Consider the following 5,106-nt stretch of genomic DNA (forward strand, 5'->3'; position numbering starts at 1 on the left):
CATTGCCCAGTGCTCCCCTGTTTTCCCAGTGACTGCAGATCCCAGTCACTCACCTGATCACATGTCTCTCGTTCCCCTTGTTCTCCCACATGTTGGGATTGGGGCCAGGCTTGGCTCCGGGGTGTCCCACAGGGAAAGCTTTGGGAGGGCAGTGGCAGCGGGAGATGGGGGATGTGGCACTGGGGTCTGTTGGAGGGTGGATTGTGCTGGAGTGGGTGTTGTCCCCACAGGGTCCCCAGCAGCCTTTGGATCCCTGCCTAATCCCCTTGACCCCTCTGGGTGTCTGGGCCCTTCCAGGGGCAGCTGCCTGGTGGGGGAAGCTGGAGGGATGCTGGGGAGGGGGGCTGGATCCGTGCCGCAGGTGGGATGGACTCTGGGCCAGGGCTGGGCTTGTGGCCAGGGCTGGGGGCTGTGCCAAGCCAGGCTTTGGCCTGGGGGCTGTTGGGGAGGGTGCAGGGAGGAGTCCCGGCAGGGATAAAGGCCCTCCTGCCCTGCTGCAGCCTCAGGCAGTGCTGCCCAGTGCCAGAGGAAGATGAAGGTGGCTGTGCTCAGCGTGGCCCTGCTCTTCTCCATCCTGCTGTGCCCCCCGGCACAGGCCAAGGTGAGGCACCAGCCAAACGCTGTCCCCACATCCTGCCCTTTCTGGCCTCCCATCCCACCCTTTTGGTTCCTTCACAAATTTCCTCCCTGCTCCCTCCTCTGTGTCCTATCCAGGGCTCCAAATGCGCTCCCACTGACCATTCCCGAGGCCTTTCCTTCCATGTCCTCCCTCAATCCTTTGCTTTTCTTCCTGGCCAATGCAGCAGGGTCCCCCGGTAAAACTCCCTGACCCACCTCCTTCCTCACAAACCCTCTCTCGGTCCTGTCCCTATTGTCCCCACCCGTCCTTGTCCTTCTGTCCCCACCAAGGCCCTCCCCTGCACTCCCACGGCCCTACACCACAATTCCTTTCTCCTGTTCTGTACCTTACACCGTGCTCCTTCCACACCCCAGCCCAGTCCCTTGGCCTCTCAAGTTTTCCCAGTTCAGTGTCTTTGGGTCTCCCCCACCTCCAACAGATCTCCTTGGAGGCTCTGAATTCCCATCCTTTTGCCCTGCTCCCTGCACCCGTGTCCCCCCACAGCCCCACAAGGTCCAATGCAGACCAAGCCTTTGTTCTCCTTTCCAGGCACTCCTGGAAGGAACCCAAGATGATCTCCAGGAGGTGAGTGGGGTGCTGGGATTGGAGGGCATCCCCTCTGGGAATTGGGGGGCCAGTTGTGTCCCCCCACCCTTTGCTGGCACCGGGGACATCCCAGTGACCAGCGGGGTCTCCTGCTCTCCCTGCAGCTGGATTTAGGCAATGTCGAGATCGCGGCGCCGACTGTGGTGGGTACCAGGAGTTCTGCTGCTGTCAGACCCTCCCCTTACATGGCCAGCACAGCCCAGACCATGCCAGTGTGTCCTAGCACAGGCCAGTGCAGCCCTGATGACACCCCAGACATCTCCCCTGCCCCAGGGATGTTCCCCAGGGATCCCCTTGCCCAGGGCCCCTGGTCATTCCCATCCCTGTTCCCCCAGCAGCCCTGCATGGCCCAGAATGCAGCCCCTGCCCCAGCTGTGCCTCTTGGCCAGGACCCCCGTGCTTGTGGGCAGGAGCGCAGCAGCTCCTGCGCCCCATTGTTCCTGCAGGCCCCTTCTCCAAGGAGCCCTTGCTTTCCCCTTTCCTCCCAGCCCAGCCCAGTGCCCCCAGTGTGTCTCTAACGCTGCCTTTGTCCCCAGACCCTGCTGGGTAAAGAGTTGCGGAACCTTCTGCGGCAGAAGCGCCTGGCTGCCTCTCTGGATGCCTAGGTGAGCAGTGCCTGCAGGGAGAGGGGTGGGGACAAGGCCCCCCTTCGTGTCGCAGTGAAAGCAGGTAAAGACCTGGGCTTTCATTTTTAGGATTTGGAGCAATTGTAGTGATGACATCTGTGTCCTGTCCTCCTCCAGCGGCATGAGGAGATGATCATCCCTGGAGGATCTCGCCAATCCCCTCTGAGCCCTGGGCCATTTCCCCTGAATAATCAATAAACCCTTTCAGCAAAGCTACTTTCTATGCCTCTTTGTCTGTCTCCAGGCATTTGTCCGTGTGTCTGGATTTCTGCTCTCCTGGTGTGTGTGGGGCAGCTTGGCCTGGGTTCTGGTCACTTAGTGCCAGGCTCTGCCACCTCCACACTGTTCTCCACATCCAGGTTGTTTGCTGTGTGTTGTGTGGGGTCAGAGGGGGGCAGTTTGAGTGGGTGGGTGGGTGCACAGGCAGAGCAAAGAGCAGATGTTGTCTGTGATTGCAACCTGGCTGTTGTGGGTCCAATATAAAAACAGTTTACAAAATGCATTTCATTTCCAAAGGAGTTTCTTTCTTCAACTAAAAGACTCCAGAGTTTATTTTTTTACAAAAATTTTATGTTCATCCCCCATATTCATTGATGTTTAAATTTGGTCCTTGGTATGGATGGGGCTTCTGGGTCTACCCAGCTCTGTGGTGGAATGGGACTGTGGTGTTTCCCTGGTTCTGTGGTAGAATGGGACTGTGGGGTTTCTCTGAGTCTGGGGTGGAAGGAGGGTGCCAGGTCTACTTGATCCTGGCCTTCCTCGGTGGCCGGGTCCAGCTGGCTCAAGAGGGTGGCACTGGCCGGCCACAAGCTCTACTGGCCCCGGGGCCAGGGGCGGCCCCAGCCACGCCCAGAGATGTTGGGGTGGCAACACCATGGAGTGGGGACAAAATGAGAACTGGCGTGCCCAGCTCCGGCGGGACTGGGACCCATTCCAGAGTGAGCCCAGGAGACCAGTTGTGGCCGGCTGGCACAGACACTCCTCAAGGGCTCACTGGTTTTCTCTGCCTCCAGTTACTCCATCGACGAAGTCGCTGGCATTGCCACCGCTCTGGAGAAGCTTCAGAGTGGAAGTGGCACAGGGCTTTGCCCTGGCAGAGGGCCACAGAAAATGTCCTGGCTGTGAGCAGCAGAGCAGAGAGAAAGCCACTTGCCCGGGCATCTTCTGCCTGTGCAGGCACAGGCTCTGCTGCCCAGGAAGGCCCCAGAGTGACCACAGGAGTTTGCAGATGGACATGGAGTGGTCACAGGATGTGATGGGGAGAAGGGAATATTCTGTTCCAAGGAAAAATGAGAGTGTTACGTGAGTTGGTCATTGAAAGGGAGACCAAAAACATGACTCAAGAATTCTTGATCTGGAGAGAAGCAGTAGGTTTTATTGTTCAGAACTCCCTTCTATGGGAAGTTCAGAACTCCTAGACACTCCTTGGTCTGGATCTTAGTCCTGACCAGCTCCTTGACCAGTGATGTGTCTGCTCTCTTGACTGCCTATGATTGGCTGAGGCATCTGTACGAGCCCTCCCATTCACTTTGGGACTCGCAGAACAAGCCAGGTCAGCTGAGTTGAGTCTGTCATGATCAGACTCGGAATATCCATCTGTAAACCAGCTGTATATTGCTACAGCTCCTCCCTTTGTTTTTGTTTAAAACAGCAAATTGCTTTCTGTTATCCCATTTGCAAGAGCCCTTTGCAGATGGGGTAACCGGAGACAGCATGGGTCTAATTTGAATGAGACTTTTTGACAAACCTAATTCCTTTTAGCTCGAGAAGTGTCTTATGCATCACTGGAGTTGCAGCATTCAGGTCTAGGAGTTGTTAGGTGAAATCCACTAATACACAATTTTCCAGGCTGTTATATCACAGGTTAATTGCTCAGAAGTTCCAAGTTAGAACTAAACACTAGAAAACAGTAAGCAATTTACCTTAAAACCATTTCAATCAAAATACACGTATTTTTGTCTCTGATGTCTCCCAGATGTTTGAGTCTTGGAATTTAAGTACGGTGGTGGGTAAATTGTCTTAATATTGACAGTCTTTTACATAGGAAAACATAAGAACATGCGAGCACCTGAGATTCTTGAGGGGGGTGTACACCCAGCCCACATATTTCACCTTTCTTTTTTTGAACAATTATAACAGGAAGAGAACATGTATTTTTTGAACAAAATGAATAAGGTTAAACTTTAAACTGCCTATACGTTTTACCATCACTCAGGGTTTGTTACTGCTGAAGGATTTCTTTATCACAGTGAGGACTTGAAGAGCCAAGGCTTTTCTGGTTTATCTCAGAGGAAAAAAAGGTTTGACTTATGTGAAGCTAAATTATTCAGAGTGACTTGCTTTTATCTTTAGAAATTTGCTCTTGATTTCAACAGGAGTTGGCATGAGTGAAGTATGAAGGGAGGTTGTTAGTAATTTTTAGCATGAAAATGCTTTGTTGAAGTGCTGTAACTGAAATGGCAGGATTTTGGGACGAGAAGAAGAAATATCTTAGTGCTTTCCTTTTTCTTTGGAGGGTATAAACAGCATGTAAATTATTTTGAGTTTTATACAGAAGAAATGATCAAATTAAACTAAGATATTTAAATACCACACTGCACTATATTGTAACTTTAATGCATACTTGAAAGGAAAAGATTTTACTATTGTTAGGACTCAACTGTTGAGAGCATTTTAAAACAGTATTAGAATGGACATTTGTTTTTATGGTACCTATTTGCTGCGTCCGATTATTGAAAACATAATTTTGTGGTTAGTCCTTTTGGCTGTGGTGGGCTGAGCTGGTCGGGAGGGACGCCCGCCGCTCCCCGCGGCCGTCCTGCCCGTGCTCTGCTCTCCGGTCCCAGTACGGTGGGGCAGCGCTGGGGCGGCTTGCAGGGCTTTCCCAGCCCACAAGATGTTGGCCACGCCTCACTGGGCCAGTCTTGCTGGGGGCGGGGGGCAGGTGCGGAGCGTGGTGCTGCTTCTGCCGAGGCCGTGCGCTCGGTACCGCGGCCCCACGGCACCGCGCGTCCCCCCTCCTGCCGTCTCTGCTGCCGTCTCGCTTTGCCTCCGGGGGCTCCCCGCTACTCTGCACGCTCCCTCCTTCGTCATCTCTGTCGCTGCAGCTCTGCTTTTGCAGAGGGCAGGCAGGGAAGGAAACGTGCTGGTGGGAGGGCCCCCCGGCCCCAGCCACCTGCCGTGACTCGGCTCTAGCAGAGGCCGCACGGTGCAGGGCAGCAAGAGCTTCTTTGTGATACTGGCAGGGTCTCCTGT

At 54.0% G+C, this 5,106-nt stretch overlaps 1 long non-coding RNA gene across 1 annotated transcript; it reads left to right on the plus strand.

The window, feature by feature from the left end:
- Positions 1-462: 462 nt before the first annotated feature.
- LOC310921479 lies at positions 463-1,831 on the plus strand. The gene is made up of 4 exons (XR_014592140.1): positions 463-601; positions 1,169-1,204; positions 1,330-1,368; positions 1,762-1,831. It is a non-coding gene; the product is annotated as an uncharacterized lncRNA (long non-coding RNA).
- The last annotated feature ends 3,275 nt before the right edge of the window (positions 1,832-5,106 follow it).

Source organism: Zosterops lateralis (genome assembly GCF_965231275.1).
Source record: "Zosterops lateralis genome assembly, chromosome: 34".
Taxonomy (NCBI): Eukaryota; Metazoa; Chordata; class Aves; order Passeriformes; family Zosteropidae; genus Zosterops; species Zosterops lateralis.